Here is a 27,150-nt window from a genome sequence, read left to right as displayed (position 1 = left end):
TAGCAACGGGAGCATACGTCTCACCATAGTACATACCTTCGACTTGTGTGTACCCTTGGGCGACGAGACGTGCTTTGTTGCGAACCACTTGTCCATCTTCATCTTGCTTGTTGCGAAACACCCATTTGGTACCAATGATGTTGTGGTTGTTGTCGGGCTTCTCGACCAATGTCCAAACTTGGTTTCTCTCAAAATTATGTAGCTCTTCATGCATAGCATTTATCCAATCCGGATCTTCCAATGCTTCTTCAACCTTCATAGGTTCAATGAAGAGATGAATGAATAGTTTTCACAAAAGTTAGCTAAACGAGTTTTTGAGCGAGTGATTCTCCCAGTTTGTATATCATTGAGGATTTGCTCGACGGGATGATCTTTGGCAATTCTTGCTCGAACTCATGAGAGCTTTTGCTTGGGTCTTCGTTGAACATCTTCTTCATCTTGTTCTTCTTCTTGGCCTTCTTCATTGTTGACGTCATCGTTCTCTTGTCGTGGTGGAGAGGGAGGTTGTTGATGTTCATCTTGACGTACTTCCTCGTTTTCTTCATCTTGGTATGTCCCACTTGTGGATGCTTCCGTGTCGATTCTTGGTTCACCTTGTCGTGAAGTAGAAGCTTCCACTTGGACGGATGAAGTACTCTCCTTCACCTCCGTTGGACGAATTTTGCCAATGGACAAGTCTTGAATTGCTTCTGAAGGGTCTTTGTCTCCTACATCAATTGGCAATTGCTCTACTTGCGAGCCATTAGATTCATCAAACTTCACATCTACCGTCTCTTCAACCTTTCGGGTGAAATTGTTGTGGACACGGTAAGTGTGAGAGTTTGAGCCATAACCAAGTAGAAAACCTTCATGAGATTTAGGAGCAAACTTTGAACGACGATGGTTATCAAGAATGTAGCACTTTGAGCCGAATACTCGAAAGTATCCAACTTGGGGTTTGTTACCGGTGAGAAGCTCGTATGCCGTCTTGCCGAGTAGCTTGTGAAGATATAAGCGATTTGTTGCGTGACAAGCTGTCTCAACCGCTTCTGCCCAAAAGTGCTTTGGTGTCTTGTATTCATCAAGCATCGTTCTTGCCATTTCGATGAGCGTCCGGTTCTTCCTCTCAACAACTCCATTTTTTGAGGTGTGTACGTAGCCGAGAACTCGTGTGAAATCCCTTCTTCGTCAAGAAAGGTGTCCACATTTGCGTTCTTGAACTCCGTTCCGTTGTCACTCCGAACCTTCTTGATCTTCACATCAAACTGATTTTGGGCCTTCCTAGCGAAGTTTCTGAAGATCTTCTGGACCTGCGACTTGTCATTAAGAAAGAACACCCACGTAAATCTTGAAAAATCATCAACTATAACTAGACCAAAGGAATTTCCACCGAGACTCTTGTAGGCGTTGGGACCAAAAAGATCCATGTGGAGTAGCTCGAGTGGCCTCCTTGTGGTCATGATGTTCTTCACGGGATGTCTTCCTCCAACCTGTTTACCTGCTTGACACGCACTGCAAAGTCAATCCTTATCAAATATGACATCGTTGACTCCAAGGATATGATTTCCTTTAATAAGCTTGTCAAGGTTTCTCATGCCAACGTGACCTAGTCGTCTATGCCACAACCAACCTTTTGAGGATTTAGCAACAAAGCAAGTTTTAGGTTGTGCCTTTTTAGAGAAATCGACAATGTAAAGATCACCTCTACGCATACCCGTAAAGACCATTTTATGATTGTCTCGACGAAATACTTGGCAATCTACCTCAGTAAATAGGACATTCAAACCGAAATCAGCAAGTCTAGATACTGAAAGTAAGTTGTAGCCAAGAGATTCAACGAGCATGACATTTTGAATGGAACTATCATGTGAGATGGCCACCTTACCAAGGCCAACCACTTTACCCTTTGAATTATCACCAAAGGTGACATATTTTCGAGGGCCGTCATTTTCAGCAAGCTCACGAAACATCTCTTCATCTCCGGTCATATGATCAGTACATCCACTATCAAGAACCCATTCCTTTCCTCCTGATTCATATCCCCGAAGATTTGCCATAAGACCAAAGTGTCTCATTGCATCATCAAGATCGAAGTCACTATCATCATCATCATCATCATAGTATCCATGTTCATCATGATCTTGTGACTCATCATTTCCTAGATAGGGTAATTCATTAGATAAATGATCATCAAAGTGGTCACTTTTATGAATTCTTATAGCTTCGAATATGATATCACTAATGATTCCAACATCTCCTTTAGCATGCTTAAGATTGGTAAGTTCAAATAGACATTTACGAAAACTAGGATCACTAGAATTCATCTTACTCAAGGCAATAGATTTATGGAAAATTTCATCCAAAGTTTTCAAGGAATGATCGGGAAATCGTTCCTCAAGAAATTTCCATATAGTATAGGCACAACTTTGAGTAGGCAAACTAGCAATCAAGTTTTTGGGCAATCCACTAATGATGAGCTCAATAGTTCTAAGATTGCGAATCATGTCAATATCTTCATCTAGGGTAGGATGCAAAGGATCAATATGAGGTGCACAAGGGCTAGCAATATACTTGTTCAAATGATATTGATTGAAGATTACAAGCATCTCATTTTTCCACTCATGAAAATACTCTCCATCAAGAATAGGCACTCTATGTCTAAGACTCCCTAGAGTAGACACATCCATCTTCCTCCAATGGTGATTAAACCAAGGCAATAGAGACCAATGCTCTGATACCACTTGTAGGATCTAGAAGTAGATGTGTCTAGAGGGGGGGTGATTAGACACTTAATGCTAAAGTTGCAATTTTTAAGCTTTTTGGTTTAAGTGGAGTTTAGGCACAATTTCAACACGCACAATACATATCAAGCAAGCATGCAAAGGGTATATAAGCAGCGGAATGTAAAGCATGCAACTTGCAAGAATGTAAAGGGAAGGGTTTGGAGAGATCAAACGCAATTTGAGACACGGATGTTTTTCCCGTGGTTCGGATAGGTGGTGCTATCCTACATCCACGTTGATGGAGACTTCAACCCACAAAGGGTAACGGTTGCGAGAGTCCACACAGGGCTCCACCCACAAAGGGTAATGGTTGCGTGAGTCCACACAGGGCTCCACCCACGAAGGGTCCACGAAGAAGCAACCACCCACAAAGGGTCCACGAAGAAGCAACCTTGTCTATCCCACCATGGCCATCGCCCACACAGGACTTGCCTCACTAGCGGTAGATCTTCACGAAGTAGGCGATCTCCTTGCCCTTACAAACTCCTTGGTTCAACTCCACAATCTTGTCGGAGGCTCCCAAGTGACACCTAGCCAATCTAGGAGACACCACTCTCCAAGAAGTAACAAATGGTGTGTAGGTAATGAACTCCTTGCTCTTGTGCTTCAAATGATAGTCTCCCCAACACTCAACTCTCTCTCATAGGATTTGGATTTGGTGGAAAGAAGATTTGAGTGGAAAGCAACTTGGGAAGGCTAGAGATCAAGATTCATATGGTAGGAATGGAATATCTTGGTCTCAACACATGAGTAGGTGGTTCTCTCTCAGAACATATGAGTTGGAATGGTGTATGTGTTCTGATGGCTCTCTCCACGAGTGAAGAGGAGGTGGAGGGGTATATATAGCCTCCACACAAAATCCAACCGTTACACACAGTTTTCCAATCTCGGTGGGACCGAATCAACAAACTCGGTCGGACCGAAAATGTAAACCTAGTGGCCGTTAGAGATTTTCGGTGGGACTGACATGCAACTCGGTAGGACCGATATGGTTAGGGTTTGGGCATAACGTAATCTCGGTGAGACCGATTACACAAACTCGGTGAGACCGAATTTGGTAATTAGCTAACCAGAGAGTTGGTCAGGAAAACTCGGTGGGACCGATTTGCTCTTTCGGTTAGACCGAAAAGTTACAAAGAGGAAACACTGAATTTACATTGCAATCTCGGTGGGACCGATTGCATATCTCGGTGGGACCGAGAATATTGCAATAGGTAACAGAGAGTTTGCAAGCCCATCTCGGTGAGACCGAGATCCATATCGGTAGAACCAAATTTCTAGGGTTTGGCAGTGGCTTATGACAAGTGAAACTCGGTGGTGCCGGATAGGAAGAATCGGTAGGACCGAGTTTGGCTTAGGGTTTAGGTCATATGTGGATATGGGAAAGTAGTTGAGGGTTTTGGAGCATATCACTAAGCACATGAAGCAAGAGGCTCATTAAGCAACACCTCATCCCTCCTTGATAGTATTGGCTTTTCCTAAAGACTCAATGTAATCTTGGATCACTAAAATATAAAATGAAGAGTCTTGAGCTTTAAGCTTTAGCCAATCCTTTGTCCTTAGCATCTTGAAGGAGTTCCCACAACCTTTAGTCCATGCCACTCCATTGTTGAACTTATCTGAAACATGCTAGATCGAAATGTTAGTCCAACAAGAGATATGTTGTCATCAATTATCAAAACCACCTAGGGAGCACTTGTGCTTTCAAAATCCCATCAATGCCAACAACAAGTGGAGCGTAGACCGTAACCCTATACCATACTCTTACTCATCGTAGCAATATCTGCAACACGAGACATTGCAGCCGTATAGGTTAGTACATTGAATGTACCGGTAAGATCACAATAAGAAAAGCGGATGATAAAACTATTCTATATGCAATATGGCTTTTTGGGCTCTGTGTTTGAGTTTTTTTTGCGTAAAAGTTGGTTTCATTTTCCGTACAACAAAGGAGTAATCAAGGAACCTTCACTATGGAGTTATCTACTATGACATGGTTTCGCTAACCTATGTCTCATATCCCAAATAATCATAAGTTGCCCATGATTAATTATCAGTCCGGTGTTGAGAGTTCTGAGATAGATCCAAGTCCAGAGGCTCAAATTGTCCGTAGCCGGGGACATGGCTAATCGATTAGGTTTTAACTCTGCAGAGTGTTGTGCACTTTGCCCACAAGATTCGATCCCTCTTTTATGTTCTAGCCCTTCAAAGTGTTTGAGAACAAGATGACCGAAACATGGTCTTTCAAAGGTTTTCCCTAACAACTGCCAATACCCATCCAAACCTACCTTTCGTCTACATCTTCTAGCAATGAACTAGTCAGAGTCACTGCGATGATCAACCAAGCTAGAGACCGTAATGACTTGTGGATGCACAGGTAAGCTTCCAGGCATGAAGTATCCTTCCATCTCTTTGTGTCTAGGTGAAGCTTTCCACAAGATGTCATGGCGCTTATCCATGCATCCCGGGTCATCTACTAGTTGCTCCAAGGTTCCCATCAAACCATCCTCCACCCAGTAGTGTGTATTGAATCCATTACTCGAGCCTTGAAGTCTTCAGGTCTTGAAGATGCGGGCCATGAAGAATGCAGGTCTTGAAATTTTCCATCCTGAAGTTGTCGTCATTGACGCAGAGTCCTCCTTCTCACACCACTCCCGAGCACTCATACCAACCCCCATGTACTATACCATACCATTAAAGTAAGTAATGTCCGAGGCTTGATAACAGGGAGGTGGATTCCTACCTCATGCTTCTACTCAACTACAAGAATCAATATCACTACTGGAGGAATTGTTGTAAAGGTGACACTACAGACAAGTAAAATCTAGGTATGAAAAACATGGTCAAAGTGAACTTGCCTGGTGTTTATTGCTGAAGAATTGTTGCACTCAAAATCCTGATAATTCCACTCGTCGCACTCCAATCAATCTATCATAAACAATTATAATCATACATAAGCAATCACTCAAAGATTCAGAAAGAAACTAAATAAAAGATTTATGAAACTCAAAAAGAACCAAATCAATCTACAAAATAAGGTCAGATCTTAATGAGGTGAAAATAGTGTGATGATAGTTCTCAATGATAGGTTGTGCCTAGGGTTTCAACATGGCAAAAGGAATTAATTAAAACAACGTTATAAGTTGGAAGTCATTATCAAAGAGAGATTTGATTTGAATCTGAACAAATTCAAATTTGAAAACTAAAACAACTTAATTTGATAGGTTCACTCGATAGATGGTATCTAGATGAAGAATTTGGCATTGGTTTTCATAAAAACGAAGCTCCGGTTCAATAATTACGATCGGGCGAAGGTTTGAACTAGATTTGAATTTGAATAAGATATACTTGACCTAATTTTGAAATTTACTTCTTACTTGAAAGATGGTCTCAGAAGGAGTAGTTTGCAAAAAGAATCACTTCAATTGGAGCTATTGTTAAAAAGCTGGATAGTTTTGAAATTCAAGGACTGTTCTGTAAAATCCAAGGACTAATCGGTAGGAACTTTTTTTTTACACCGAGCTCCTGAGACACGTGGCGCAATACTATTGGCTAAAACCTGTTTGCCATGGAGTTAAAACAGTGGACGACCGATAACTAATGCATATCATTTTGATTAGGAAAAAAACAGAACGGTCTAATCCTAGCCATCTAAACGCAATCTAACAGTGGGGAAGTTCAGGCGGCTTACAGTGGCAGTGGTCGGCGTCGGAGTTGACAAAGATGTCGACGTGGTGGCACTGCTTGATCCGAATGGAGATTCGTGGGGTCTCCGGGCCACGGGGAAGAGGAAGACGGGGTCCAATGTGTCTCGGTGATGGCGATGGTGGCGTATGCGGCGTTGGGTGCCTCATGCGGTGACGACAATGAGTGGTTGGTGTACGGGCGGTGCCGGCGAGATGTGGGTATCGTCGGGAAGCACTTCTCCATGCTGGTCTATGTGATAAAAGGGGTCAGAGGATGCAGCACTTCGGGGGAGAGAGAAACAAAGGGACGTGGGTGCTCGGGAACATCCGGTCGCTGGAGAATCATCCAGTGAAAGCTTCGGGTGGCGGTGAACTCCGGCGAGATCGAACCAGGGTGAACGGGATCAATAGACCATGATTTTGAGAAAAAACAGACGAGGGGAGCGAGGGCGTTATTTATAGGGAGGCGGGCTTGCGAGAGGGGCAAAGATCTGAGCAAATCCCGCGAGGATTTGGATTGGGTAGGGAAGAACTCGTGCGCGTGCAGCATTTATAGTGTCGTGGGGAGGAAGAAGATGGCGCCTGGCCCACCTGGCAGCGACCGCGAGAGGAGAGAGGGAGGGCAGTTGGCCGACATGAAGAGGTTTCGCGGGGAAAGAGGTAATGGGCCTGAAGCGCAGCTAGGCTGGTTGGTTGGCGCCTGGCCTGGCGCTCCTGCATCTTTTAAAAAAGGGCCTTTTACATTTTTATCCCTAACTTGAACCCAATACTCAGATTTGCCCCTAATATCGAAGCCTTCTCAAATTTTCCCCTCCGTCGTTAGGCGCCCTTATAGAAATGCCCTTCTGCACCGTCACCGTCCGGTCAAAGGGCTTTGACCATCTGAAAAATATAGCAAAAAATCAGAAAAATATGAAATTTTGTTGGATCAAAGATACTCAGGTGCACAAGGTGGATGCGGATTTTCGTGCTATTTAGACATACCACGAGCTCGTGGCAAAGGAAAACAATAAATCTGTACGCCTGTGAATAGTAAATTCAAAAAATAGCAAGAAAATTCAAAAAATATGATTTTTTGCATCCAAGATGCTCGGGTGCGCAAGGTGTGTGCAAAATTTTGATGTGTTCGGACATTGTAGGAGCTCGTGGGGGAAAAAAATTGGCTCGAAAAAAACTTTGAAAAAATACACTATTTTGAAAAAAAATTGCTAGAGCTCCTCGCATGTCATTTGATAACAAAATTTTGCACGCACCTTGCCCACCCAAGCATCTTGGATGCCAAAAATGTTTTTTTTTGAATTTTCTTGCTATTTTTTGAATTTACTATTCACATGCGTATATATTTATTGTTTTTCTTTTCCACGACCTCCTGGTATGTCTAAATAGCACGAAAATTTGCATGCACCTTGCGCACCTGAGTATCTTTGATCCGACAAAATTGTGAATTTTTTTGCTATTTTTTTAGACGGAGAAAGCCCTTTGACTGGACGATAACGACGCATAAGAACATTTCTATAAGGACACCTAATGGCAAAGGGGCAAATTTGATCAGGCTTCAAAATTAGGGGCAAATCTGAATAGGTGGTTCGAGTTAGGGATAGAAATGCAAATGGCCCTTTAAAAAACACAGAGAAACAAAAGAAAAGAGATAAAAATATAAACAGAAAAAGTAATAGTCATAATATATATATATCAAAATTCTTAGAATTTTCCATAGAAAAACATGAACTAATTTTCAAAGCCAAATAATATATTTTTTTGCAATATCTCCAAATTGGATTTGAATTTAATTTTCAAATCTTTTGGAAATATTTTTTGTTTTATTTCTTCAAATACTTTTCAAATCTTTCTCTGAATTTTTAAGGGTCATGTTCCTTCACTTTTTATTTCTTTTATGAGAGGATTTTGAAAAGATTCAAACTCAAAATTGAATAGGGATTCAAATGAAAAAAAATTGAATAGCTTCCTATGGAGAAAGTTGAAAGAGCTTTCCCATATTTTCAAACTGGTCCTCATTTACTCCCCACTCTATTTCATATATTTTGAAGAAGTCCTATTATCTTCTCTCATGAAAATCCCTGAGTGGCATAAAGTTTCTGAGTTTGAAATATTTTCAAATGGAATTCAATTCTTTTCAAAACCCCTTTTTATTTCTTTATTGGAAGAAGTCATGTCACCTTAACTCTAGGGTTTATTTTGAATTTGAAATTGAATTCATGGAACCCAAATGCAAAAAATGAAAGTTTGGGCAAGTCCTTTAATTCCCTCTCATTCAACTTCCAAAAAATTTCAATTTCCACTCAATTTCACACAATCAATCACACAACAATCAAACAAACAATCATGATTATTTATTTAGTATAACATCCCAAAATTTAGAATTTTGGGATGTTACATAATGTCATAGGATTTGAGCACATTAAATCCTTGTATGCACATGATGCTTCATTTGCTATTCCTTATGCCAAATGCTTAATGCATACATATTGGGAGAGATATTGTATCAAGGATGATTATCTAATGTGCTCTAACAAGCTTTGTATCCCCGAGTCTTCTCTTCATTTGTTGCTTCTGCAAGAGGCTCACGATGGAGGACTTATGGGACACTTCGGATGAGACAAGACATTTGCCACGCTCTCCAAGAACTACCTTTAGCCCAAGATGTTTCGTGGTGTTTCACGCTACACCAATCGATGTTCTACATGTCGCAAAGCTAAGTCTACCACTCAATCCCATGGTCTCTATATGTGACTTCATATTCCATATCACCCATGGGAAGACATCAGTATGGATTTTGTGCTTGGTTTGCCACGAACTCAAAACGGTAAAGATTTGGTAGTTGTTGTTGTGGACCGTTTCTCTAAGATGCCACATTTCATTCCTTGCAACAAGATAGACGATGCCTCACATGTTGCAAATCTCTTTTATAGGGAAGAGATTGCATGGAGTGCCCAAGGCTATTGTGTCGAACGGCGACGTCAAGTTCCTTAGCTACTTTTGGAAGACACTATGCGCCAACCTCAGAATCAAGCTACTCTTCACTTCGGCATACCATCCGCAAACCGACAGCCAAAAGGACAAATTGGCGCCAAAAGGACAGATATGGCCTCGGAACACGGAGACCGAAAGGTCGAGCGTGAATCATATAGTAGATATGATCAACATAAAGATGTTCACCAATGAAACTACTCCATCTCACGTGATGATCGGACATGGTTTAGTTGATTTGGATCACGTAATCACTTAGAGGATTAGAGGGATGTCTATCTAAGTGGGAGTTCTTTAAGTAAATTAACTGAACTTAAATTTATCATGAAACTTAGTACCTGATTAGTATCTTGCTTGTTTATGTTTGATTGTAGATAGATGGCTCGTGCTGTTGTTCCATTGAATTTTAATGCGTTCCTTGAGAAAGCAAAGTTGAAAGATGATGGTAGCAATTACACGGACTGGGTCCGTAACTTGAGGATTATCCTCATTGCTGCACAGAAGAATTACGTCCTGGAAACACCGCTGGGTGCCAGGCCTGCTGCAGGAGCAACGCCGGATGTTATGAACGTCTGGCAGAGCAAAGCTGATGACTACTCAATAGTTCAGTGTGCCATGCTTTACGGCTTAGAATCGGGACTTCAACGACGTTTTGAACGTCATGGAGCATATGAGATGTTCCAGGAGTTGAAGTTAATATTTCAAGCAAATGCCCGGATTGAGAGATACGAAGTCTCCAATAAGTTCTATAGCTGCAAGATGGAGGAGAACAGTTCTGTCAGTGAGCATATACTCAAAATGTCTGGGTATAATAATCACTTGATTCAGTTGGGAGTTAATCTTCCAGATGACTGCGTCATTGACAGAATTCTCCAATCACTGCCACCAAGCTACAAGAGCTTCGTGATGAACTATAATATGCAAGGGATGAATAAGACTATTCCCGAGCTCTTCGCAATGCTGAAAGTTGCGGAGGTAGAAATCAAGAAGGAGCATCAAGTGTTGATGGTCAACAAGACCACTAGTTTCAAGAAAAAGGGAAAAGGGAAGAAGAAGGGGAACTTCAAAAAGAACGGCAAGCAAGTTGCTACTCAAGAGAAGAAACCCAAACCTGGACCTAAGCCTGAAACTGAGTGCTTCTATTGCAAGCAGACTGGTCACTGGAAGCGGAACTGCCCCAAGTATTTGGCGGATAAGAAGGATGGCAAGGTGAACAAAGGTATATGTGATATACATGTTATTGATATGTACCTTACTAATGCTCGCAGTAGCACCTGGGTATTTGATACTGGTTCTGTTGCTAATATTTGCAACTCGAAACAGGGACTACGGATTAAGCGAAGATTGGCTAAGGACGAGGTGACGATGCGCGTGGGAAACGGTTCCAAAGTCGATGTGATCGCAGTCGGCACGCTACCTCTACATCTACCTTCGGGATTAATATTAGACCTGAATAATTGTTATTTGGTGCCAGCGTTGAGCACGAACATTATATCTGGATCATGTTTGATGCGAGACGGTTATTCATTTAAATCGGAGAATAATGGTTGTTCTATTTATATGAGTAATATCTTTTATGGTCATGCACCCTTGAAGAGTGGTCTATTCTTGTTAAATCTCGATAGTAGTAATACACATATTCAAAATGTTGAAGCCAAAAGATGTAGAGTTGATAATGATAGTGCAACTTATTTGTGGCACTGCCGTTTAGGTCATATCGGTGTAAAGCGCATGAAGAAACTCCATACTGATGGACTTTTGGAACCACTTGATTATGAATCACTTGGTACTTGTGAACCGTGCCTCATGGGCAAGATGACTAAAACGCCGTTCTCCGGTACTATGGAGAGAGCAACAAATTTGTTGGAAATCATACATACAGATGTATGTGGTCCGATGAATATTGAGGCTCGTGGCGGATATCGTTATTTTCTCACCTTCACAGATGATTTAAGCAGATATGGGTATATCTACTTAATGAAACATAAGTCTGAAACGTTTGAAAAGTTCAAGGAATTTCAGAGTGAAGTTGAAAATCATCGTAACAAGAAAATAAAGTTTCTACGATCTGATCGTGGAGGAGAATATTTGAGTTACGAGTTTGGTGTACATTTGAAAAATTGTGGAATAGTTTCGCAACTCGCGCCACCCGGAACACCACAGCATAATGGTGTGTCCGAACGTCGTAATCATACTTTACTGGATATGGTGCGATCTATGATGTCTCTTACTGATTTACCGCTATCGTTTTGGGGATACGCTCTAGAGACGGCCGCATTCACGTTAAATAGGGCACCATCAAAATCCGTTGAGACGACGCCTTATGAACTATGGTTTGGCAAGAAACCAAAGTTGTCGTTTCTGAAAGTTTGGGGCTGCAATGCTTATGTGAAAAAGCTTCAACCTGATAAGCTCGAACCCAAATCGGAGAAATGTGTCTTCATAGGATATCCAAACGAGACTATTGGATACACCTTCTATCACAGATCTGAAGGCAAGACTTTTGTTGCTAAATTCGGAAACTTTCTGGAGAAGGAGTTTCTCTCGAAATAAGTGAGTGGGAGGAAAGTAGAACTTGACGAGGTAACTGTACCTGCTCCCTTATTGGAAAGTAGTACATCACAGAAAACTGTTTCTGTGACACCTACACCAGTTAGTGAGGAAGCTAATGATAATGATCATGAAACTTCAGAACAAGATACTACTGAACCTCGTAGATCAACCAGAGTAAGATCCGCGCCAGAGTGGTACGGTAATCCCATTCTGGAAGTCATGCTGCTAGATCATGATGAACCTACGAACTATGAAGAAGCAATGGTGAGCCCAGATTCCACAAAGTGGCTTGAAGCCATGAAATCTGAGATGGGATCCATGTATGAGAACAAAGTATGGACTTTGGTTGACTTGCCCGATGATCGGCAAGCAATTGAGAATAAATGGATCTTCAAGAAGAAGACTGACGCTGACGGTAATATTACTGTCTACAAAGCTCGACTTGTCGCAAAAGGTTTTTGGCAAGTTCAAGGGATTGACTACGATGAGACCTTCTCACCCGTAGCGATGCTTAAGTCTGTCCGAATCATGTTAGCAATTGCCGCATTTTATGATTATGAAATTTGGCAGATGGATGTCAAAACTGCATTCCTGAATGGATTTCTGGAAGAAGAGTTGTATATGATGCAACCAAAAGGTTTTGTCGATCCAAAGGGAGCTAACAAAGTGTGCAAGCTCCAGCGATCCATTTATGGACTGGTGCAAGCCTCTCGGAGTTGGAATAAACGTTTTGATAGTGTGATCAAAGCATTTGGTTTTATACAGACTTTTGGAGAAGCCTGTATTTACAAGAAAGTGAGTGGGAGCTCTGTAGCATTTCTGATATTATATGTGGATGACATATTACTAATTGGAAATGATGTAGAATTTCTGGATAGCATAAAGGGATACTTGAATAAGAGTTTTTCAATGAAAGACCTCGGTGAAGCTGCTTACATATTAGGCATTAAGATCTACAGAGATAGATCAAGACGCTTAATTGGACTTTCACAAAGCACATACCTTGACAAAGTTTTGAAGAAGTTCAAAATGGATCAAGCAAAGAAAGGGTTCTTGCCTGTGTTACAAGGTGTGAAGTTGAGTAAGACTCAATGCCCGACCACTGTAGAAGATAGAGAGAATATGAAAGATGTTCCCTATGCTTCAGCCATAGGCTCTATCATGTATGCAATGTTGTGTACCAGACCTGATGTGTGCCTTGCTATAAGTCTAGCAGGGAGGTACCAAAGTAATCCAGGAGTGGATCACTAGACAGCGGTCAAGAACATCCTGAAGTACCTGAAAAGGACTAAGGATATGTTTCTCGTATATGGAGGTGACAAAGAGCTCATCGTAAAAGGTTACGATGATGCAAGCTTTGACACTGATCCGGACGATTCTAAATCGCAAACCGGATACATGTTTACATTAAACGGTGGAGCTGTCAGTTGGTGCAGTTCTAAACAAAGCATTGTAGCGAGATCTACATGTGAAGCGGAGTAGATAGCTGCTTCGGAAGCAGCAAATGAAGGAGTCTGGATGAAGGAGTTCATATCCGATCTAGGTGTCATACCTAGTGCATCGGGTCCAATGAAAATCTTTTGTGATAATACTGGTGCAATTGCCTTGGCAAAGGAATCCAAATTTCACAAGAGAACCAAGCACATCAAAAGATGCTTCAATTCCATTCGGGATCTAGTCCAGGTGGGAGACATAGAGATTTGCAAGATACATACGGATCTGAATGTAGCAGACCCGTTGACTAAGCCTCTTCCACGAGCAAAACATGATCAGCACCAAGGCTCCATGGGTGTTAGAATCATTACTGTGTAATCTAGATTATTGACTCTAGTGCAAGTGGGAGACTGAAGGAAATATTTCCTAGAGGCAATAATAAAGTTATTATTTATTTCCTTATATCATGATAAATGTTTATTATTCATGCTAGAATTGTATTAACCGGAAACATAATACATGTGTGAATACATAGACAAACAAAGTGTCACTAGTATGCCTCTACTTGACTAGCTCATTAATCAAAGATGGTTATGTTTCCTAACCATAAACAAGGAGTTGTTATTTGATTAACGGGATCACATCATTAAGTGAATGATCTGATTGACATGACCCATTCCATTAGCTTAGCACCCAATCGTTTAGTATGCTGCTATTGCTTTCTTCATGACTTATACATGTTCCTATAACTATGAGATTATGCAACTCCCGTTTACCGGAGGAACACTTTGGGTGCTACCAAACGTCACAACGTAACTGGGTGATTATAAAGGAGTACTACAGGTGTCTCCAAAGGTACATGTTGGGTTGGCGTATTTCGAGATTAGGTTTTGTCACTCCGATTGTCGGAGAGGTATCTCTGGGCCCTCTCGGTAATGCACATCACATAAGCCTTGCAAGCATTACAACTAATAAGTTAGTTGTGAGATGATGTATTACGGAACGAGTAAAGAGACTTGCCGGTAACGAGATTGAACTAGATATTGGATACCGACGATCGAATCTCGGGCAAGTAACATACTGATGACAAAGGGAACAACGTATGTTGTTATGCGGTCTGACCGATAAAGATCTTCGTAGAATATGTAGGACCAATATGGGCATCCAGGTCCCGCTATTGGTTATTGACCGGAGATTTGTCTCAGTCATGTCTACATTGTTCTCGAACCGTAGGGTCCGCACGCTTAACGTTACGATGACAGTTATTATGAGTTTATGCATTTTGATGTACCGAAGTTAGTTCGAAGTCCCGGATGTGATCACGGACATGACGAGGAGTCTCGAAATGGTCGAGACATAAAGATTGATATATTGGATGACTATATTCGGACACCGGAAGGGTTCCAGGGAAGTTTCGGATAAAACCGGAGCACCGGGGGGTTACCGGAACCCCCCGGGGGGTTAATGGGCCTTATGGGCCTAATGTGGAGAAGAGGAAGGGGCTGCCAGGGCAGGCCGCGCGCCCCCTCTCCCCCTAGTCCGAATTGGACAAGGAGGGAGGGGCGGCGCCCCCCCCCCCTTTCCTTCTCTCCCTCCACCTCTCCTAGTTGGACAAGGAACGGGAGGGAAGTCCTACTCCCGGTAGGAGTAGGACTCCTCCTGCGCGCCTCCTCTAGGCCGGCCGCACCCCCCCCTTGGATCCTTTATATACGGAGGCAGGGGCACCCTAGAACACACAAGTTGATCTTCGTGATCGTTCCTTAGCCGTGTGCGGTGCCCCCTTCCACCATATTCCACCTCGGTCATATCGTAGTAGTGCTTAGGCGAAGCCCTGCGTCGGTAGAACATCATCATCGTCACCACGCCGTTGTGCTGACGAAACTCATCCCTGAAGCTTTGCTGGATCGGAGCCCGGGGAGCATCATCGAGCTGTACGTGTGCCAAGAACTCGGAGGTGCCGGAGTAACGGTGCTTGGATCGGTCGGATCGGAAGACGTACGACTACTTCCTCTACGTTGCGTCAACGCTTCCGTTGCGGTCTACAAGGGTACGTAGACAACACTCTCCCCTCTCGTTGCTATGCATCATCATGATCTTGCGTGTGCGTAGGAAATTTTTTGAAATTACTACGAAACCCAACACAAGGCGCGCTCGGACTTGGCTTCGAGGCGAAGCCAAGGGGCAAGTGCTGAGCGTCGCGGGCCCCCACAACGAGTGGCCTCAGTTGACGCGTGGTTACTGATGGGACATGGGCGTCTCCGCTTCCCCACGCTGCCTCGGCATCTACCCGTCTTGATGAGTCCCTGATGCATGCAGAGAAAACCATCATTACCTATGATCATGGGGGTCGCCGGTTGGCCTTCTCCTGCTATAAATGAGGAGGGGCAGAGCCCCCGTCGCCCATCTCTTCCTTCTCTGCTCACTTCTTCTCCCTCGCTTCATCGCTCGCAGCGACACCCATAGCGTCGATTCGGAGGTTCTCAACCGCGGAGAAGGGAAAAGGCCCTTGTGACGAGCCAGGGCTGCTTCCGCCGAAGAAGAGGCTGGCCCGCCGCCGCGATGTAGTCATGAGGCCGGAGGTGTCGAGGCCTTGGTGTGAGCTGCCTCCCCCGGGGTATCCGCTGCCCTTGTATGCCCAGGCCGGGGGCTCCGGAGGCAGAGGCGGCGACCAGCACCGTTGCTACCTCTTAAGCATTGTGTTGGTTTTTCCTTGAAGAGGAAAGGGTGATGCAGCAAAGTAGCGTAAGTATTTCCCTCAGTTTTTGAGAACCAAGGTATCAATCCAGTAGGAGACTACACGCAAGTCCCTCGTACCTACACAAACAAATAAGAACCTTGCAACCAACGCGATAAAGGGGTTGTCAATCCCTTCACGGTCACTTACGAGAGTGAGATCTGATAGAGATAATAATAATAATAAGATAAATATTTTTGGTATTTATATAATATAGATAGGAAAATAAAGATTGCAAAATAAAATAGATGGGAAACTTATATGATAAAAGATAGACCCGGGGGCCATACGTTTCACTAGTGGCTTCTCTCAAGATAGCATAAGTATTACGGTGGGTGAACAAATTACTGTCGAGCAATTGATAGAAAAGTGCATAATTATGAGAATATCTAGGCATGATCATGTATATAGGCATCACGTCCGCGACAAGTAGACCGAAACGATTCTGCATCTACTACTATTACTCCACACATCGACCGCTATCCAGCATGCAACTAGAGTATTAAGTTCCTAAGAACAGAGTAACGTATTAGGCAAGATGACATGATGTAGAGGGGTGAACTCAAGCAATATGATATAAACCCCGTCTTTTTATCCTCGATGGCAACAATACAATACGTGCCTTGCTTCCCCTGCTGTCACTGGGAAAGGACACCGCAAGATTGATCCCAAAGCTAAGCACTTCTCCCATTGCAAGAAAGATCAATCTAGTAGGCCAAACCAAACTGATAATTCAAAGAGACTTGCAAAGATAACCAAACATACATAAAAGATTTCAGAGAAGAATCAAATATTGTTCATAGATAAACTTGATCATAAACCCACAATTCATTGAATCTCGACAAACACACCGCAAAAAGAGTTACATCAAATAGATCTCCGAGAAGATCGAGGAGAACATTGTATTGAGATCCAAAGAGAGAGAAGAAGCCATCTAGCTAATAACTATGGACCCAAAGGTCTATGGTAAACTACTCACACATCATCGGAGAGGCTATGGTGTTGATGTAGAAGCCCTCCGTGATCGATTCCCCCTCCGGTAGAGCTCCGGAAAAGGCCCCAAGATGGGATCTCTTGGGTACAAAAGGTTGCAGCGGTGGAAATAGGGTTTCGTGGTGCTCCTGGATGTTTTCGGGGTGTATGGATATATATAGGAGGAACAAGTAGGTCGGTGGAGCTGCAAGGGGCCCACGAGGGTGGGGGCGCGCCCAGGGGGCAAGCGCGCCTCCGTGCCTTGTGGCCGCCTCATTTCTTTCCTGACGTATACTCCTAGTCCCCTGGATCATGTTTGTTCCAAAAATAACTCTCCCGGAGGTTTCATTCTGTTTGATATTCCTTTTCTGCGAAACACTGAAATAGGCAAAAAAACAGCAATTTGCACTGGGCCTTGGGTTAGTAGGTTAGTCCCAAAAATAATATAAAAGTGTATAAATAAGCCCATTAACATCAAAAATAGATAATATAATAGCATGGGACAATCAAAAATTATAGATACGTTGGAGACATATCAAGCATCCCCAAGCTTAATTCTTGCTCATCCTCGAGTAGGTAAATGATAAAAACAGAATTTGTGATGTGGAATGCTACCTAGCATAATTCTCAATGTAATTTTCTTCATTGTGGAATGAATGTTCAGATCTGAAAGATTCAAGACAAAAATTTAATATTGACATAAAAATAATAATACTTCAAGCATACTAACTAAGCAAGCATGTCTTCTCAAACTAACATGGAAAAAGAAAGTTCATCCCTACAAAATCATATTGTTTGGTCATGCTCCATTTTCGTCACACAAGAATGCTCTCATCATGCACAACCCCGATGACAAGCCAAGCAATTGTTTCATACTTTAGTAAACTCAAACTTTTTTCAACTTTCACGCAATACATGAGTGTGAGCCATGGATATAGAACTATGGGTGGAATAGAATATAATGATGGGGGTTATGTGAAGAATACAAAAAAGGAGAAAGTCTCACATCGACGAGCCTAATCAACGGGCTAGGGAGATGCCCATCAATCGATGTCAATGCAAGGAGTAGGATTGCCATGCAATGGATACACTAGAGCTATAAATGTATGAAAGCTCAACAAAAGAAACTAAGTGGGCGTGCATCCAACTTGCTTGCTCATGAAGACCTAGGGCATTTGAGGAAGCCCATTGTTAGATTATACAAGCCAAGTTCTATAATGAAAAATTCCCACTAGTATATGAAAGTGACAAAACAAGAGACTCTCTATCATAAAGATCATGGTGCTACTTTGAAGCACAAGTGTGGAAAAAGAGGATAGTAGCATTGTCCCTTTTTATTTCTTCCTTTTTTGGGGGGCTCTTTTTTAATTTTTTTATTTGGCCTTTCTCTTTTTTTATTTGGGACAATGCTCTATTAATGATGATCATCACATTTCTATTTATTTACAACTCAATGATTACAACTCGATACTAGAACAAAATATGACTCTATATGAATGCCTCCGATGGTGTACCGGGAAGGGCAATGAATCAAGAGTGGCATGTATGATAAATTATGCATGGTGGCTTTGCCACAAATACGATGTCAACTACATAATCATGCAAGGAAATATGACAACGATGAAGAGTGTCATGAATGAAACGGTGGAAAGTTGCATGGCAATATATCTCGGAATGGCTATGGAAATGCCACAATAGGTAGGTATGGTGGCTGTTTTGAGGAAGATATATGGAGGTTTATGTGTGATAGAGTGTATCATATCACGGGGTTTGGATGCACCGGCGAAGTTTGCACTAACTCTCAAGGTGAGAAAGGGCAATGCACGGTACCGAAGAGGCTAGCAATGATGGAAAGGTGAGAGTGCGTACAATCCATGGACTCAACATTAGTCATAAAGAACTCACATACTTATTGCAAAAATCTACAAGTCATTAAAAACCAAGCATTACACGCATGCTCCTAGGGGGATAGATTGGTAGGAAAAGACCATCGCTCGTCCCCGACTGCCACTCATAAGGAAGACAATCACATAACACCTCATGTTTCAAATTTGTTACACAACGGTTACCATACGTGCATGCTACGGGACTTGCAATCTTCAACACAAGTATTTCTCAAATTCACAACTACTCAACTAGCACACTCTAATATCACCATCCTCATATCTCCAAACAATTATCAAGTATCAAACTTCTCATAGTATTCAATGCACTTTTTATGATAGTTTTTATTAGACCCATCTTGGATGCCTATCATATTAGGACTAATTTCATAACCAAAGCAAAATACCATGCTGTTCTAAAGGACTCTCAAAATGATATAAGTGAACCATGAGAGATCAATAATTTCTATAAAATAAAACCACCATCATGCTCTAAAAGATATAAGTGAAGCACTAGAGCAAAATTATCTACCTCAAAAGATATAAGTGAAGCACATAGAGTATTCTAATAAATTCCAATTCATGTGTGTCTCTCCCAAAAGGTGTGTACAGCAAGGATGATTGTGGTAAACTAAAAAGCAAAGACTCAAATCATACAAGACGCTCCAATCAAAACACATATCATGTGGTGAATAAAAATATAGCCTCAAGTAAAGTTACCAATGGAAGAAGATGAAAGAGGGGATGCCTTCCGGGGCATCCCCAAGCTTAGGCTCTTGCCACTCCTTATTCCATAATCCATCAAATCTTTACCCAAAACTTGAAAACTTCACAACACAAAACTCAACAGAAAATCTCATGAGCTCCATTAGTATAAGAAAACAAACCACCACATAAGGTATTGTAATGAACTCATTCTTTATTTATATTGGTGTTAAACCTACTATATTCCAACTTCTCTATGGTTCATAACCTCCGATACTAGCCATAGATGCATTAAAATAAGCAAACAACACACGAAAAACAGAATCTGTCAAAAACAGAACAGTCTGTAGTAATATGTAGGTTTCGAATACTTATGTAACCCCACAAATTCTGAAATAAATTGTTGGATGTGAGGAATTTATCTATTAATCATATGCAAAAATAATCAACCTAATCGCCCTCTCTAGTAAAAAAATGGCAGCAAATCTCGTGAGCGCTAAAGTTTCTGTTTTTTACAGCAAGATCGCAAAAACTACCCCCAAGTCTTCCCAAAGGTTCTACTTGGCACAAACACTAATTAAAAGCATAAAACCACACCTAAATAGAGGCTAGATGAATTATTTATTACTAAATAGAACCAAAAATCAAGAAACAAAAATAAAATTGGGTTGCCTCCCAACAAGCGCTATCGTTTAACGCCCCTAGCTAGGCATAAAAGCAAGAATAGATCTAGGTATTACCATGATAATGATAAGGTAGATCGCGAAAACTCATCTCATACTCCCTACGTTCAGCAGCAAGCTTTCTTTGTGGCAAGAAAAAGTAATCAAAAGAGCTAGATTTAATGGGACAAAAGTCCCCAAGAACAAGCTCGGGAGGTATTGGTTCCTCCTTTGGCCCCTCATATTGCACAACCAATTCATCATTATAAGCATTCTTTTGGCAAAAAGTCATGAGCCTTTGTTCAAGGGGAAAACCCAACCCATTATTTTGGATGGCAAAATTATCATTAAGTTCAAATACTGTCAACAAGAACATCGGTAGCAACCTTCTTTTTCTAAGGTTTTCATTAAAAGCAACATGATCCAAGGATCGTAAGTGCATTATGTCTTCTTGATAAAAAGGATTGCTTCTATGGGAGGACGGCCGGCGTCCACCATATAATGCGCAAAAATTTCATTGGCTTCTTTCATTATAAATCTAAACTCATGAGCTAAGAAGATAGTAGTTGCTCGCTTAACAGAAGAGTGCTCAATATTAGAAAATTCTAGAAAAATCCTTTGGATGCAAGGGTGCATATGAATAAATTGTCTTTCAAGTTCAACTATGAGCAAAGATATAGCATCCGCAAAACTACTAGTTCTATGGAGAATAGACCCTCCCATAATAGGTAAAGTACCGGCACAAGTAAAGAAATCTTGAACGACTCATTTTCCAATAATATTACCACTACCAATCCGAAACTTTTTAGTGTGTAAAATAGTAGGTTCTTCAGGAGGATCAACAAAAGCATCAAATTTTTCCATGTTATTACCACTATCCTTATCAACGATAACCTCCCCAATTTCAGACATAGTGGCAATAAGAGGCAAACACAAAAAGGCAAATGAAAAAAGAGGACGAATAAAACGGCAAGGGTGAAGTGGGGCAGAGGAAAACGAGAGGCAAATGGCAAATAATGTAATGTGAGGGATAAGAGTTTGTGATGGGTACTTGGTATGTCTTGACTTGTGCGTAGATCTCCCCGGCAACGGCGCCAGAAATCCTTCTTGCTACCTCTTGAGCACTGCGTTGGTTTTCCCTTGAAGAGGAAAGGGTGATGCAGCAAAGTAGCGTAAGTATTTCCCTCGGTTTTTGAGAACCAAGTTATCAATCCAGTAGGATACTACACGCAAGTCCCTCGTACCTACACAAACAAATAAGAACCTCGCAACCAACGCGATAAAGGGGTTGTCAATCCCTTCACGGTCACTTACGAGAGTGAGATCTGATAGAGATAATAATAATAAGATAAATATTTTTGGTATTTTTATAATATAGATAGGAAAATGAAGATTGTGAAATAAAATAGATTGGAAACTTATATGATAAATGATAGACCCGGGGCCGTAGGTTTCACTAGTGGCGTCTCTCAAGATAGCATAAGTATTACGATGGGTGAACAAATTACTGTAGAGAAATTGATAGAAAAGTGCATAATTATGAGAATATCTAGGCATGATCATGTATATAGGCATCACGTCCGCGACAAGTAGACCGAAACGATTCTGCATCTACTACTATTACTCCACACATCGACCGCTATCAAGCATGCATCTAGATTATTAAGTTCATAAGAACAGAGTAACGCATTAGGCAAGATGACATGATGTAGAGGGATAAACTCAAGCAATATGATATAAACCCCATCTTTTTATCCTCGGTGGCAACAATACAATACGTGCCTTGCTACCCTGCTGTCACTGGGAAAAGACACCGCAAGATTGAACCCAAAGCTAAGCACTTCTCCCATTGCAAGAAAGATCAATCTAGTAGGCCAAACCAAACTGATAATTCAAAGAGACTTGCAAAGATAACCAATCATACTTAAAAGATTTCATAGAAGAATCAAATATTGTTCATAGATAAACTTGATCATGAACCCACAATTCATCGGATCTCGACAAACACACCGCAAAAAGAGTTACATCAAATAGATCTCCAAGAAGATCGAGGAGAACATTGTATTGAGATCCAAATAGAGAGAAGAAGCCATCTAGCTAATAACTATGGACCCGAAGGTCTATGGTAAACTACTCACACATCATCAGAGAGGCTATGGTGTTGATGTAGAAGCCCTCCGTGATCGATTCCCCCTCCGGTGGAGCTCCGGAAAAGGCCCCAAGACGGGATCTCTTGGCTTCAGAAGGTTGCGGCGGTGGAAATAGGGTTTCGTGGTGCTCCTGGATGTTTTCGGGGTGTATGGATATATATATAGGAGGAAGAAGTAGGTCGGTGGAGCTGCGAGGGGCCCACGAGGGTGGGGGCGCGCCCAGGGGGCAGGTGCGCCTCCCTGCCTCGTGGCCTCCTCGTTTCTTTCTTGACGTATACTCCAAGTCCCCTAGATCACGTTTGTTCCAAAAATAACTCTCCCGAAGGTTTCATTCCGTTTGATTCCGTTTGATATTCTTTTTCTGCGAAACACTGAAATAAGCAAAAAAACAGCAATTTGCACTGGGCCTTGGGTTAGTAGGTTAGTCCCAAAAATAATATAAAAGTGTATAAATAAGCCCATTAACATCCAAAACAGATAATATAATAGCATGGAACAATCAAAAATTATAGATACGTTGGAGACGTATCAGCCGTCCACGTCGCGGCCGCGGTCGCCGCACTGTGGTGGCGTGCGCCGTCGCCCCAGGAACCCACGCCGAGGGCTCCTCGCGCGAACTCGTGATGTGGGCGGCGATGCCTCCGTGCACTTGGATTCGCTTCCCGCGGTTCTTCTCCGCCGAAGTTCCGCCGAGGGTTCCCCTCAAATTATGGCTGCAACATGCCGAGTGTGATGCCCCGACGACAGGGGCGGAGGTCGAGGTCGTCTCCCCGGGCAAGATCTTCATGACCCGCGGCTGGGGTGAGGTCGCCGAGTTTGCCGCACGGAGGGCGCCCTCGCCATCCACTTCGAATACGACGGCGCCTCCACGATGCTCTTCAAGGTCTTCGACGAGGAAGGCCGTCGCCTGGAGTGCTGCCCTGGAGGGGGTCGTCGGGATGGCGTAGCAGCAGGGGCCAGGCCTGCCGCTGGCCTCGCCGGTGGTTCCTCCAACGGCAGTGGGGACGCTTGGGGGTCCAGCGATTCTCCCGAGACCTATGAGACTTCGGAGACGAGCGACGGCAGCTTCGTGCCCCCGAGCTCTCACCATGCCCCGAGCTCGGCCGCAGCGTCCGGTCGTCGTTGTCGCTGATCTGGATGGGGTTGGCGCCGGCCTCCCGTGGCCCACTGTTGATGATGACGCCAGCGGCTTGGCGCGTGTAGATAGGGCTCCTAGAAACCTTCTTCTTTTGTTCCCTACAAGGAATTGAGACGAACCCCGTGGGGGCGTGTAAAGGGTTTGTAATGCCTTTTGTTGATATCATCCTTATTATGAAGATTTACGAATACATGTCCTGCTTCGGCTCGGTCTCCCCTTTCCAACTTCGCGGTAGCTTGGTGCTCTATGCCGACAGGTCCTGGTCCCCAGGCAGGCTGCAGTCGTCGCTGGTATGCCAGGTCACGATGTCGTGGTCAAGGTCAGGAGGTGAGCAGCCCGAGGTCTAGTAAGAGCTCCTGAGGCGCAATTCTCAAGAGGTCCCCTTTAGCGTGCAAGCAGCTACCTAAAGGTAGGAAAGGGAGGCGGCGGCGCCGTAACAAGGTTGCAACAGGTGGGAATCTTATGCCGTAGCGCTTGGCCGACCCGGGTGTGAAACTTATCTTGGCAGTCCAGAGTTGATTCCTTGTGCAGCACCAGACTCGTGCGTCGACAGCCATAACGTATCCAGGTTAGGCCCGTGCGAGCCTCCCCTCTTTCCCACGCTCTTCCGTGTGCTCTACGTCCTCGGGTCCCGACTCTGGAGCGAGCTCAACCGCCGCTGGTATGCCAGGTCGCGATGCCATGGTCAAGGCCAGGGGGTGAGGGCTGGAGAGCCAGTAAGAGCTTCTGAGTCGCGATGCTCAGGAAACCCCCCCCCACCTTAATGTGCAAGCGAATTGCATGGGAAAAGAGGGAGCCCGCGGTACCGCCTGCTGGTGCCCTCGGGAGGTTCCTGTAGGTTAGCGCGAAGAGGGGTACAAATTGCAACCACGCTTGCCGGCCTGCCACTGGCCTTCCACGAGAAGATCAAGGCACTGAGGGCCTGGTGAGGTGACGTGCGCGGGCGTGCCGCGAGCCAGAGCTCGACCGCTCAGATTTGTCAGCATTGCAGGGACGGACCCGAGCACAAGCGTCGTGCCAGCATGAGTAGCCCCCGTGCGGGATGAGCAAGGGGACGATCGGCGACGCGGGCGGCCGCGGCGAGTGACAATCAAGCAAGTGATGACTATAAATAACTCATGCATGGGAACCAGCTAGCTTAGATAAATGCGAGAACAACACATGCCACTGGGACGGACCCGAGCGGCCTGCCCAGTATAGTAAGCTAAAGATACAGGAAGATACATGCCGCAGGGGCAAGCCCATGCGACCTGGGAATGATGCAGCCCGAGGGGCGCTCCCAGCTGAATAAACCAGAAAATGTCACCTAGTTCCATTGTTGAAGGAGTGTTGGAGTAGCTGATTATGCGCGCTGGAGGGTCGCTCCTCACGAGCCGCCAGAACCCTGAGCCCAGGCTTTGGGGGCTCGGGTGGTTCCTTGAGGACAATCGCCATCTCCGCCCGGACTGCGTGATGTCTGGCCTCCTGAGCCGCCAAGATGCTCCGGAGATGACGCTGGTAGGCGACAACCGTGTTCGGCAAGACAAATGGCATGCGAACATAGCTGTGAGGTGGACCCTCGCACCGTCCAACGCGCGAAGGCCAGAAGCGCTCCTGAGATGCGGCCCTGTTGAGCCTTGGAATGTCGATGCAGACGCGCAGCCCGCCATCCTCGCCAGGATGGGGAGCTGTGTCGGGTGGTGGGCGGCGGTCGCCGCACATGGTCCTTGCTTCTTGAAGCTCCTGGATAGCCTTAATGATGAACTCCTGAGCACCAGGAGCTTCTCGCTCAGCGCTCTCTTGAGGGAAGCGTGCAGCGAAGCACGCCTCCACGTGGTGCCCGGGCGCCTCCCTCGTGATGTTGCCTAGGTCTGAGGCCCTCCAGAAGAGAGCCCCCGAGCCTCGCCCGAGGAGGGCGCTGGGCGCGCCTTCCTATGCGAGGGAGGGAGGCGTCCCAGGTGTGGGCGCCGATCCTGAGGCGGCGCCGCTGAAGACGCCGCTCTCCTGAGGCCCTGTGCGGAGTAGTTGCTTCTTCTTCTTGGGGACGGCCTCAGGAGGGTACTGGACGCCCTCGCTGTCGGGGTCTTCGATTGCTGCGGCTTGGAAGGTGCGCTCCAGGGAGCACACCGCATCTCTTTCTTCACAGGGGACTGTGATAATTCCGCCGCTTCCTGGCATCTTGAGGACGTTGTAGCCACGGTAGGTCACTGCCATAAACTTGGCTAATGCTGGGTACCCAAGGATGGCATTGTATGGCAGGCGGATGTGAGCGACGTCGAAGTCGATGAGCTCGGTGCGGTAGTTGTCGCGTTTGCCGAAGGTGACAGGGAGGCGGACCTGCCCTATAGGGGTGGTGGAGCCGTCAGTCACTCCTGAGAAAAGCTTGGTAGGTTTTAGCTGATCGTAGGACACTTGAAGGCTGTCGAACGTCTCAACGGACAGGACACTGAGCCCCGCGCCGCCATCGATGAGGGTCTTGGTGACTTGGACATTGTTGATAACGGGTGAACAGAGCATCGGGAGGACGCCGGCGGTCGCCGCGCATTTGAGCTGGTCCGCCGAGCTGAAGGGGATGGCGTACTTGGACCACCTGAGCGGGCGCGTGGCCTCGAGCCTGGGGAGGGCCGCGTTCACCTCACAAGCAAACTGCTTGAAGATGCGCTGGGAAGCTGGGGCCTGAGCACCGCCCAAGATGCAGGCGATAGCGCGTGGCTCCTAGAAGCCCCCAGCCCCCTCGTCATGATGATGGTCGTCATTCCTTCTTGGTGCTGGCCGCAGTGGAGGGAGGCCAGGATTGCCCTGAGGATGGTCCTCGCGAGGCTAGTCGCGTCAGGCGCCCTCACGAGGCTGCTCCTGCCAGTGGTCCTCACGAGGCCGGTCGCGCCACTCCTGGCGGGGGCCGCGGTCGCCCCAGCGTCCTCCACTTCGTCGTCCTCCTCGGCCATAGTCCCGGTCATTGCGCTCGGGGCGTCGACCGAAGCGTCCATCTCGGATGGCCCTGAGCACTTGACAATCGTTGGTGTTGTGGTTGTGTACGTTGTGGAAGGCGCAGAACGGATGGCTGCTTTTGGATGACTCGGGATGGTCCCGGTCGCGCTTCGTGTCCGGCTCTGCCGCGAGCACGGCTACTCCCTTGTGCTTTACGCCCTTGACCTTGGATTTCTTCTCTTTTGGGTCGGCAGCAGGGAGCTCGAGGAGGGAGAGACGCCCTTCCTCAGCTCTTGCACACTTGGCCGCCATGTTGAACATCTCCAGAGCCGTGCACAGCTCCTCGTGGATGGTGAGCTCCTCCTTCATCTTGACGTCACGGACGCCATCGGAAAAAGCTGAGATGATGGCCTCGTCCGTCACGGGGATCTTGAGGCGAACATTGTTAAAGCGCTGGATGTATTTTTGCAGGGTCTCTCCCGGCTGTTGCTTGATGCGGCGCAGGTCACCCGCGGCCAGAGGGCGGTCGCGAGTGCCTTGGAAGTTGGCGATGAAGCGGTCGCGCATCTCACCCCA

This window comes from Triticum urartu, chromosome 6A (assembly GCF_056163025.1).
Source record: "Triticum urartu cultivar PI428250 chromosome 6A, HENAU_Tu73, whole genome shotgun sequence".
Lineage (NCBI taxonomy): Eukaryota > Viridiplantae > Streptophyta > Magnoliopsida > Poales > Poaceae > Triticum > Triticum urartu.
This window is presented reverse-complemented; position numbering follows the sequence as displayed.